The sequence below is a fragment of the Gossypium raimondii genome, chromosome 5 (assembly GCF_025698545.1).
Source record: "Gossypium raimondii isolate GPD5lz chromosome 5, ASM2569854v1, whole genome shotgun sequence".
Lineage (NCBI taxonomy): Eukaryota > Viridiplantae > Streptophyta > Magnoliopsida > Malvales > Malvaceae > Gossypium > Gossypium raimondii.
The window spans coordinates 37,235,406-37,248,013 of NC_068569.1; the positions used below are offsets into that span (position 1 = coordinate 37,235,406).

At 34.9% G+C, this 12,608-nt stretch overlaps 1 non-coding gene across 1 annotated transcript; it reads right to left on the reverse strand.

Annotated features, from left to right (window-relative positions):
• Positions 1-2,219: 2,219 nt before the first annotated feature.
• On the reverse strand, positions 2,220-2,326 carry LOC128041458 (small nucleolar RNA R71). The gene has a single exon (XR_008196480.1). It is a non-coding gene; the product is annotated as a small nucleolar RNA R71 (small nucleolar RNA).
• Positions 2,327-12,608: the final 10,282 nt, after the last annotated feature.

The following is a 12,608-nucleotide window of genomic DNA, read 5'->3' on the forward strand; positions in this document are numbered from 1 at the left end:
ACTATGTGACACCGCCAGATTCGGCCACAACGTCCAGGTTGGGTTGGGGGTGCTACAATTTACTGATCCTTATTTACTAAGAGTTTCTTAGCATTCGTGTGAGGTAACAGGGATGTGTCAAGTTTGAAACAATTTAATCACACAAATCTAAAAACTATATATATAACATAGCTTGGTCAGAGTTGTTATGCAACCTCTAATTTAATCGGGTCAGGATCTAAATTGAGCATGCACATTTCAATTATGTGTCCATTAGCCGTTGTCTGGTCAGGATCGCTCAACTAATTCAGGTGTATTTCAATCACGTATGAACGAAATACAAACTTGATTTTAATTGAAAACATGATCGGTTGAGGCACAAGCATTATAAGCATGAATCAAATAAATATTATTTAATCAAAGCAATCATCCTAGCTTAAATAAAATTAAGCTAACATTGTTGTAAACAAGAACAAAAAATACATAGAAAACATCTTTATATTAAACTAAAGAAAAGGAAGATTAAACCCAATTCAGATGGCTGTCACCCAAGACTCTGACTGACGAGGCTCCTTCGTTCCTTTGCTTTGCTCCTTTGCTGATGGCTCTCAAAGGTGGCCGACCAAGGGTTCTTTAAGAGGCTAATTTTTCCAAAAATCCTTTTGCAAGGATGATGATAGGTGTGAGGGGGAAAGATAGCTAAGAGAGTTGAGAGAGGACAGAATGATGAATGAGTGAGGGATGATTGAAAAAGTGAGAAATGAACTCTTATTTATAAGTGAGGCAAGGGAGCTAGTTTACTAAAAATAGGAGTGTCCATCTTTTGAAACTTCTTCCGAGGATAGCCGACCATGAATTGAGGAAATGTGGCTGATTTTGCTTGATTCTTAGTCAATTTAAGTGCCACCACAACTCAGGAGTAAGACTCGATCACCAACAAATCTTCGGGAAAATCTCTAACTTCTTTAACTCTTCAAGGACCTTGTGTAATTAAACCAAAAATTGATTTATGATCTGCCATGCGCAGCCAAAAATTGGGTTGACTTGGTCCCCAATTTGGACGGTTTTGCAATTAGAGGAAAACTCTCAGACCTGTCCAAAAATAGTAGACAGTTTAGAGGATCAAATAATATAATTTGAACCACTTCAATTAATTAATTTACTTAATTAATTAAAACCCAATTTATTAATGAAATATTTAAAATGAATTATTAAATATAATTTTATATTTTATTATTTAATTTAATCATGCATGGCCCACTTTATAGCTTAAAAATATAATATGCTCAAACTAATATAAAATAAGTCATTTTATGCATGAAAACTATATAATAAAGCATAAAATAACATTTTAATAATTTCTATGTCCTAATTTAATATTTTCACATATTTCAATAATTTATTAAACAATTACTTGGTTTTAACAACAAATTTAAGTAAAAAGATGATGAATGATATAGGAAAAATCCTATATATTTTTCAGTTTACAATAACTCGACATTTACTTGTCACTTTCTTACTTGTTGCGATTGTGTACACTTGCACATTTCCGTCGTTCCAAGTTTTTGGCGCCGTTACCGAGGACTGTGTTTTAAAAAAGTCATTATTTGTGAAGTTGTTAGTTTTGCATTTTGGTGTATTTTTCTGTTCAAATTTTAACTTAGTTAATTTTTCTGTAATTATTTCAGGTGTTTATGAGTATTGACTGAATCATCGATTTACTCCCTGTAGACCTTGAGGTTGAACGAACTTTTCGACAGCGAAGAAGACAAGTAAGTTAGAGAAGGACTGAAGAGATGAACTTCAAAAATCTGAATCAAGGAAACGGAGCAAACCTTGCTCAAAATCCTATCCTTATTACTGATGATAGGGATAGACCTTTGAGACAGTATGCCATGCTAGTATTTCATGATCTTAATCCGGGTATTAGAAGACCCGAAATTGAGGCACAATAGTTCGAGTTGAAGCCAGTCATGTTCCAGATGCTTCAGACAGTAGGCCAATTCAGTGGAATGCCTACCGAAAATCCTCACCTACACTTAAGACTGTTTATGGAGGTGAGCGATTCTTTCAAGTTAGCCAGAGTACCCGAAGATGCATTACGATTGAAGTTGTTCTCATATTCACTAAGGGACAGAGCTCGAGCTTGGTTGAACTCATTACCACCAAACTCAATTTCAACATGGCAAGAGTTAGCAGAAAAATTCCTTCTGAAGTATTTCCTGCCTAGCAAGAATGCTAAGTTGAGGAACGAGATCACTGCTTTCCAACCAATGGATGATGAGTCATTGTATAAGGTATGGGAAAGGTACAAAGAATTATTATGAAAGTGCCCTTATCACGAAATCCCACATTGTATATAACTTAAGACATTTTATAATGGCCTCAATGCTCACACGAGGATGGTAGTGGACACTTCTGCTAATGGTGCTCTCTTTTTCAAGTCTTATAATGAGGCTTATGGAATCATTGAGAGGATTGGCAGCAATAATTATCAATGGCCAACCAATCGAGCAGCGTCAGGAAGACAAGTCGCTGGAATACATGAAGTAGATGCTCTTACTTCACTCACATCTCAAGTATCATCAATATCCTCAATGTTAAAAAATCTTACTACTAATGGGTGTAATAGTTTTGCAGCACAACCACTGAATCAATTTGAAAATATAGCCTGTGTTTATTGTGGGGAAGGACATTTGTTCAAAGAATGTCCATCGAACCTAGAATCTATGTATTACATGGGTAACCAAAACCAAAATTGAGGAAGGCAAGGGCTGCAATCCAATTTCTATAACCCATCATGGCGAAACCACCCGAATTTTTCCTAGGGTGACCAAGGGGCAGGAACTAGTAACAATTATGTCCAATCTAGATCGACCCAGCCACCTAGTTTTTCCCAACAAGCTTAGAAACCAACCCAAACTGAACCATCCAATAGCCTAGAGAATCTATTGAAGGCATACATGGCGAAGAATGATGTCTCTCTAAGGAATTTGGAGAATCAAGTGGACCAGCTTGCAACTGAACTCAGAAACCGACCACAAGGTGCTTTACCTAGTGATACGGAGAATCCAAGGAATCTAAGGAAGGAGCATTGTATAGCGTTAACATTGAGGAGCGGAAAGACTTAGATCCTAATTCCATCGAAGTTGAGAATGAGCCAGCTGACACTCAAGACTCAGAGGAAGTTCAACAGAGTATTGAAATTCCAGTTTCACCGAAAATTGAATCTGAAAAATTCGACAACATAACTTCTGAACCAGCTAATTCTGATCAACTAATAACTCCGTTAGATGCAGAATTGCCACAGAAAACGAATCAACCAGTTCCAGTAAAGAAACTTCCACCACCCTACCCTCAAAGACTTCAAAAGCAGAAGCAGGATATTCAATTCAAGAAGTTCCTAGACGTACTCAAGCAACTTAATATCAATATCCCGTTGGTTGAAGCACTTGAACAAATGCCGAACTACGTCAAATTCATGAAAGATATCCTGTCTAAAAAACAAAAGCTTGGAGAATTTGAGATAGTAGCCCTAACAAAGGAATGTAGTGCATATCTTCAAGACAAACTACCCCCAAAATTGAAGGATCTTAGATGTTTTACCATACTTTGTAATATTGGAGCAACATATTCTAGTAAAGCACTATGTGACTTGGGTGCGAGTATCAACATAATGCACATGTCAATAAGTTGGGGATAGGTGAAGTTAAACCTACTACGGTTACACTTCAATTAGCAGATCGATCCTTAACAAATCCAGAAGGAAAAATTGAGGACGTATTGGTACGTGTAGACAAATTTATCTTTCCTGCTGACTTTGTGATTCTAGAATTTGAAGTAGACAAAGAGGTGTCAATCATCCTAGGAAGAACATTATTAGCAACCGGAAGGACCCTTATTGATGTGCTGAAGGGTGAGCTTACTATACGTGTTTAGGATGATCAGGTAACATTTAACGTTTTTAAGTCCATGTGATTTCCTGACACAATTGATGATTGTTCTGCAGTGTCTGATTTAGAGGATTTAATCGTGGAGAAGAACTCAATTATGTTGATAACCCATTGGAACAAATTTTGACATCAAATCCTCCAAATTATGAAGATGAGGATGAATACATAGCTTTGTTAGAAGCTAATCAAAAGGGATTTAATCGACAATCCCGCTTTAAACCTTTGGAGTTAGAGAAAAGGGATTATGCCCAACCAAAAACGTCAATCGAGGAGCCACCTAAATTAGAACTGAAGGTACTTCCCTCACATTTGAAATATGTTTATTTAGGTAACTCTTCTACTCTGGCTGTGATTGTTTTAGCAGAATTAACTACTGAGCAAGAAGAGAAACTCATCCTGGTGTTGAAACAATTCAAGAAGGCTATCAGATGGACCATAGCCGATATTCGCAGAATTAGTCCATCTATATGCATGCACAAGATTATCTTAGAAGATGGCGAAAAAGGGATGATTGATGGACAGCGAAGACTGAACCCCATTATGAAGAACGTAGTCAAGAAAAAAATCATCAAGTGGTTAGATGCGGGTATAATTTACCCCATCTCAGATAGTTCATGGGTAAGTCTAGTCCAGTGCGTGACAAAGAAAGGAGGTATCATGGTCATTAGAAACAAGAATAACGAGTTGATACTGACTAGAATGGAAGTTGAACAAGGCAACTAAGAATGAACACTTTTCTTTATCGTTTTTGGACTAGATGTTGGATAGACTCGCAGGGTGAGACTACTACTATTTTCTCGATGGATACTCGGGGTATAATCAGATTACAGTACCACCGAAAGATTAGCACAAGACAACATTTACCTGCTTGTATGGTACATTTGCATTTAGGCTCATGCCATTTGGTTTATGTAATGCACCTGCTACATTTCAAAGATGTATGATGTCTATTCTTACTGACATGGTTGAGAAATATTTGGAAGTTTTTATGGATGATTTTCCAGTATTCGGAGATACATATGATGATTGCCTAGCCAATCTAGCCAAGGTACTAAAGGCGTCTGAAGAAACAAACACAGTACTTAATCGGGAAAAGTGTCATTTCATGGTACGAGAAGGTATTGTTCTAGGGAATCGGATAACAAGACATGGAATCGAGGTAGATAAAGCAAAGGTAGATGTTCTTGAGAAACTCCCACCTCCAATATCTGTAAAGGGTGTTTGGAGCTTTTTGGGCCACGCCAGTTTCTATCGAAGATACATCAAGTACTTTTCCAAAGTTGCTAAACCCTTATGCAAATTATTGGAGAATGACACGGCATTTAAATTTGATGAGGAGTGCTTAAGAGCTTTCATGATTTGAAGAGTCGGTTAGTCTTGGTACTCAAAATAGTCACACCAGACTGGGATTTTTCATTTGAATTGATGTGTGACGCAAGTGGCTTCGCGATCGGAGCTGTCATGGGCCAGCGAAGGAACAAAGTTTTTCATCCCATCTACTATGCAAGTCAGACTCTGACAGGAGCTCAACTGAATTATACGGTAACAGAAAAAGAGTTACTTCCTATTGTGTTTGCTTTTGACAAGTTTCAATCTTATCTTATAGGTACCAAAGTGATTGTTTATATGGACCACTCGGCAATTAAGTATTTACTTGCCAAGAAAGACACTAAGCCGAGACTAATTCGATGGGTACTTCTACTTCAAGAGTTCGATCTAGAAATTCAAGATCGAAAAGGAGTGCAAAACCAAGTAGCAGACCACTTGTCCAGATTGGAGCCGCAAGAAAGGAACTCTCCTCTTATACCAATTCAAGAGACGTTTCCAGATGAACACATACTGAAGGTAAATCATGTCCATAATACCCCTTGGTTTGTTGATATTGGTAACTTTTTAGCTTGTGGTTTGATGCCGATTGATAAGACATATCATCAAAAGAAAAAGTTTCTTCACAATGTGAAGTACTATTTTTGGGAAGAATCATATTTGTTTTAAAAGTGTACAGATCAAATGATCAGGAGATGCGTGGAAAAAGATGAAGCACATAAGATTTTATGCCATTGTCACTCTGCTCTGAGTGGGGGACACTTCGGAGGTACACGTACTACAGCCAAGGTATTGCAAGCCAGATTCATTTGGCTAACACTATTCAAAGATTCATATACTTACGTAAAGAGTTGTGATCGATGTCAAAGGGTCAGAAATGTCACCAACAAAAATGAGATGCCCTCGAACAAACATCATTGAGGTAGAATTATTTGATGTTTGGGGTATTGACTTTCTCGATCTTTTCCCTCTGTCTTTTGGTCACAAGTACATATTAGTAGTAGTAGACTATGTGTCTAAGTGGGTTGACGCAGAGGCATATCTGACAAACGATGCTAAGGTTGTAATAATTTTTTTGCAAAAACATGTGTTCATAAGGTTTGGAACCCCAAGAGCCATCATCAGTGATGAAGGGTCCTATTTTGTGAACAAGTGGTTGAAATGGTTATTAAATTAACATGGAGTGAAACACAAGGTCGCTACAGCTTACCATCCGTAGACGAATGGGCAAGCTGAACTGGCAAACAAGGAGATCAAAGGCATACTTGAGAAGGTAGTTTGCCCGAACTGACGAAATTGGTCCAAAAGACTGGATGATGCTTTATGGGCTTACAGGACAGCATACAAGACACCTTTACGGATGTCACCTTATAAGTTAGTCTTTGGGAAAGCCTGCCATCTACCCTTGGAGTTAGAACACAAAGCTTACTTGGCTCTTCAATGACTCAACTTAGATCTCTTAAAAGTGCCAAAGTGAAACGGATGCTTCAACTTAACGAGTTAGAAGAATTCCAAATTTCTTCATATGAGAATGCCAAATTACTTAAGGAGAGACAAATGGTATGACAAGCACATTCGAGTTCAAGAATTTGAAGCAGGTAAGCAAGTCTTGTTATTCAATTCCAGATTAAAGTTCTTTCCAGGTAAGTTAAAATCATGTTGGTTCGGTCTACTTATGTTTCATCGAGTTTATCCATACGGAGTTGTTGAACTTCAAGGTAAGAGAGGTAATTTTTGAGTTAATGATCAAAGCTTGAAACATTACTGGGGAGATAAAATTGAACAAAATCAAATCTCGTTCATTTTATCAGATATTTAATTTTTCTTGTTCTTCTGTTTGAATAAATGATTTAGGGTATATTTTCAGGATTAGTATGTTTAAATAAACTCTGTCTAGGAGATTGGAACTTAAGCAGGACCGCTTGTGACCTCTCTAATCTTTCCTGGGAATTGATTTTAACATAATTTCCAAATAAATTATTCCCTAAATAACAAAACAAATTTTTAGTTTTTCAAATAAAAGGGTCAATTTTGATCCAAGTTTTATGTTGCAACTCAATTTTGAATTTTCATTAAGTTTAGGAGCTTAACTGAATTATTTTTAAAAATTTGGTTGCTCTTTTGTAAGTATTAAAATTAGATACCTTTCTTGTAAATATTTTCAAAAAGCATCTAGAATAAATGTTTTAGTTCTATAAAAAGAAAAATGATAATTATTAATATATAATTATATCCATTATAATATATATTAATTATTATCAACTTTATTTAGAGTTAGGATTAGTTTTAATTTAATCAGATTTTATTCAATAAGTTTTTATCTTAATAAATTAATAGCAAATAATAATTTAATATGCATTATATTAATTATTAATTGTTATTTACTTTGAGTAGAATTAGAGCTTAGAATTTTTAAGAATTCTACTCTAGCTCCTACTAACAATTCCCTAGCCACAGCATCGCCCAGCTGATCGGTCAGCAGCACACCGTGCACGCCCACACCAGGCCTTCTCAACGATCCACAACTATATTGCTCACATCCATCCCCTACTGCGTGCTGCTGCCTTGCATACGCAAGCAGCACATCACCCTTTCACCCATCCTTAGCCAAAAACCCCTCAACTCTTTTTTAATTTGCCATCTTTTGATTCAAAATTATTTTTCTTAAGAGCTCTTAATTTTTACAAAAATGGTGGTAAGAACAATTTTTCTCCTAAATTTTAATTTAATTATCTAATTTTTCAATTTATTGAATTATTAATATTTTATATTAATTAAATTTTTGAGAAAATAATTGTTACCATCTTATGATCAGGTTAACCATGCCTCACAAGAGAACTCGTGCATCTGCCCAAATTGACGAATCATAAAACAAGTTTCACTGTGAAGAAGCCAAACCAAGATACAAGAGTATCTTCAAGAATCAACAGATGCATCCAGAGAAAGGTTTCACATTGAAAGAAAGCAACTATATTGGTTTTATGGCGCGTATTCGTCAGGTTGCTGAAACTCTCAATTGGGAGTTGTTTTGTGATAAGAGACCTAGTGTGGATGAGGAGTTAGTACGCGAATTCTATGCGAATTTAACCTCAAGCGAGTTGACGGAAGTTCTAGTTCGTACAATCAAGGTACCAATAACTTCAAACACTATTAATGAGTTCTTTGAATTGCCTGATTTCGAAAACGACGAATATTCCTCCTTGATGAGCAATATAGAGTCTTAAAATTTGCAAGAAATTCTTGAGGAACTTACAGTTCCAGGTTCTAAGTGGACTATCTCAAAGCAAGGAATCCACACTTGTCAAAAGGAATATTTGACACCACTCACAAAGGTATGGTTCTACTTCATCCGATTCAACCTTATGCCTAGCTCACATAGGACTATAATCTCATTAGAGCGAATGGTCTTATTATACCGATTTTAACTGGTAAGATCATTGATGTGGGAAAAATCAACCTAAGGGAAATGCGAAATTGTGCCGTTAGACATTCACGTTCTGGCCCAGCTTATTTTCCCTTTACGATAACAATTCTGTGCTTGAAAGCTAAAATTCTTGCAAGCGTAAAGAAGACAAGCTATAGACAGGGAACAATCACAGATTGGGACTGCTATCGAATAGCTGGAGACTCCGTTCTACAGCAACGAGTTGAAGAAAGTGAGGATCCCGAAAAAGAAGAAGAAGAAGATCCCACAGAGATCGAGCCAGTGCAATAGGTTGAAGTCCCTGATAAGGCGGAACCAATGGAACCAAAAGCTAAACCTGATACCGAGACTTCAATGTTCAGAGCTCAACTGCCTCTCCCAGATCTTTGAGATGAGTTGTCAAAGTTAATGGACATAATGCAACATGTGCAGTGGCAGCAACAATCTTACTGGAAATACTCAAAAATAAGGGATAACTCAATGAGAAGTGCTGTTACAAAAATTTACAATAACCCATTTATTTTTGTGCCTGAGTTCCAGATTACATATTTTAACCATGGAGCCCATTATTGAAAAAGGAGCGAAGTGATTCATACAAAGACAATAGTGATGGAGCAAAAGATGAGTCGAATTCAAAAGGATCTGCAAATAAATAAAGGGGGGATCTCGACTTTTTTTTATTTATGTTCTTAGGTTATTTTAAGATAAAGTTAATTAGGAATTTTTGCATAATAAAACAAGAGATGGAAATCATTAATAAAATTGAACAAGTCGCGAAGTATAAAGAGTGGCAATAGATATATACATGTCTAGGATTGGATTTTGAAAGAGCTTGGTACTTAAGCAGTCAAATTGACTCACCTCCTCTTTTCTAAAATCCTACCTGGTGTATAATATCTATTCACTTTAAACAATGAGGACATTGTTCATTTTAAGTAAGGGGGACCAAAAAATTGAAATTATTTCCACTCAGAATAAACAGTTCTTTTAATTATGATTAGGATATATTTTGTTCAAAATTTGAAATTTTGTTAAGTATGCTAAACTTTAGTATAAATAAAGTTCTATTATTTTAATAAATTGTTATGTTAGCTGAATAATGGTATAAATGTATTTTTAATAAAGCATGCAAATCGTACCATAAAATTTTTAGTTCCTTAAGAAAAGGTAGGCATGCATGAATGTTTAAGTCTCTAGAATTGACTTAGTAGTTTCTTGAGGCGAAATCCTAGGAAGCATAGAATATTGAAAATGATTTAGGCAACTCTTGTTTGGACCATTTTAGCCTCTCAAGGCAACCTTGATGAAATTTTATCCTTTGAGACTATATGACCTAATTTTCATTTGAACCCTTGTAATATTTAGCCGTCACTTCTCTCTTAATTATCTTTAAATTGTCCCAAACACTAAACTCAGTACTATTTAGAATATTCTTTGAAAATAAGTTTGGAGGAGTTGAAAGAAGTATCAAATGCTCTAAAAATTGTAGTACATACAGTGAAATGCTCAAAAAAAAAAGAGCAAATGTACTTGAAAGAAAATAGATGTACATAGGAGCATGTGAAAGCAAAGTAAGTTGGTGTATTGAGGGAAATTATCCCAAAGGCCCGATTGAAGCTGAGTCTAAGGTTTAAAAGCCTAAATTTATCTATCTTTTACCTACCTCTAGCCTAACTACATTACAACCTTTTTAAAGACCTATTGATTCAAGTTTTCTATGCTACCTACATTAGTTGAGAGAAATTGCTATGTTCAACATATGAAGGCATAAGTTAAACTTAATAATTGCAGATTAATCTTGAATAAGGAAATAAAACCAAATTGGTAAGGGTTAACATGTCTTGTTAAGGAAGCATTTAGTCAAATTGTGTTATCATAATAGTTGTTGATATTAATTTGAACGATATGTATACTTAAGTACCATAACTATCAAATTTCTTGTTTTTGAGCATAAGTATATTAAATTCATAATTCGGGAAGAATGTTATTCTAAAGGAATTTTTCAAATGTGTTTTTGAGTAATTATTTTTAATTTGAGAATTACTCGGACGAGCAATAAATTAAGTTTGGGGTTGTGGAAACACAAAAATTTACACATTTTTACATACACTTTTTAACTTAAAATCATACAGTTTTGATAAAATTCTTGTTAAAAAAATAATTAATTTTACAAAATAAATAAATTGCACTTAAAATATGAACATGTTGAATTTTATTTAGTTTTATAATTAATTTTGATGAACTTTGGTTATTTTCGACAGATTTGTACAAAGGGAGAAAAATGGCTCGACAGACACTACTAGAAGCACAAAATAGAGAAGCAATTTGGAGTATCGAGGCAAACTAAATTTTAGCCTAAGACGGTCCAAAATTATATGTATTAATTCATAATATAATTAATTTTAATTTATATCAATTTAATTTGGGTTAATAAATTATTATTAATTAATTATGAAAAAGTGGTATAGTTGAACTGAACCGAGTGAACCGAATCGACCAAGAAATGGACAGCCCAAAAACCACCCCAAGAGCTTACCAAAATTAGCTTATTAGCTGATTATTTAAGCTTGCAAAGATGCCCTTGAAGACTTGTTCAAGTTGCATTCAAACCCTTCCACAATTGGTGGCTTTATAGATTTGCCCCAAGCCTAAATTAACAAAGTTGAAACTATCAACCTTGCCGCATGTGTGGCCAGCCAAGGGAGGGCTCTTTGGCTGATAATTTTAGCTATTTTTAGCAGCCTTTCTCAGCTATAAAAACCCCCTTAGGCTAGTCACACCTTAAGCATTCACATCTTTCCTCTCTTCTCTCAACTTTCTCTCTTCTTTTCCATTCCAAAATTCCCTTGCTTTCTTGCCGATTTCTCCTCTTGGGAAAGGGGCATTCATCAGGTATTTGGAGCAGAAATTAAGTGTTCATAGCAGCCTTGGTCGACGAGGACAACGGAGAAGGAAGAACGGAGCAACTAGTCAAGCCATGGAAAAACACTAGATTTGATTCTAGCTCCCTATCTCTTTAATTTTTGTTGTTGTTATGCTGAACATATCTATGAATATTTATGTTGTTGGAATGGTTAGTTTAATTAATTTATCTTGAATTTCATTTGTGTTAGGTTGATTGCATTTCGTTTTTTCTAAATTATTGAAATTGTGTTTATGTTGTTATAGGCCTCAGTAAGATGCTTGATTAAGTAAAATCATGACTAAGTTATTCTTGCATTTAAATTGTTAGGTAACTAATCAATTAATTATTTAAACGGATTGAAATTGTAATTAATGGACACAGTACTTAATCAGTGCATGCTTAATCATCTAAGGTAGTTGAGGGTTAGATTAGCAACGGTATTTGACAATACATTTGCCTTGCATAACTTGCAAGATTGTTGTAATTAAACTGTTTCAAGGTAAGGATACTTTGTTACCTCACATAGTCTTTTATGTGCTTATTAAATCGAGTTAATTGTTTGAATTAACATAGGGATATGTACAAGAGATTATTTCAATTTAATAAGTATGTATGTGCAATAGCATATTTGCCTATTAAGATTTGTTTAACCGGTTGAATTGACATAGGGATATAGTTAAGAGATAAATGGATTTTGGTAGGTGAGTATGTTCATAATTTAGCAAATTACCGAGTTGTCGTGAACTTATTCGTAACAATATAAATATGATTTTAATAATTCTAAGTTAAGAAATGTAATTAATCTAACACAATTATGTCATCTTGATTAAAATTGTATTTTGAAATCGTGCAGTTGAGATTTATTTATTTATTTAGTTTACTTAGTTTTTAATCACCCTCTTCAAACAAAATACTTTTCTTCACCAAAGTGTTTTAAATAGCATTCATAAATAATTCTTTCCACAGTCCCTGTGGGTACGTTAACTCGATATTTATTTGTAACTTTATAACTTGTTGCGAT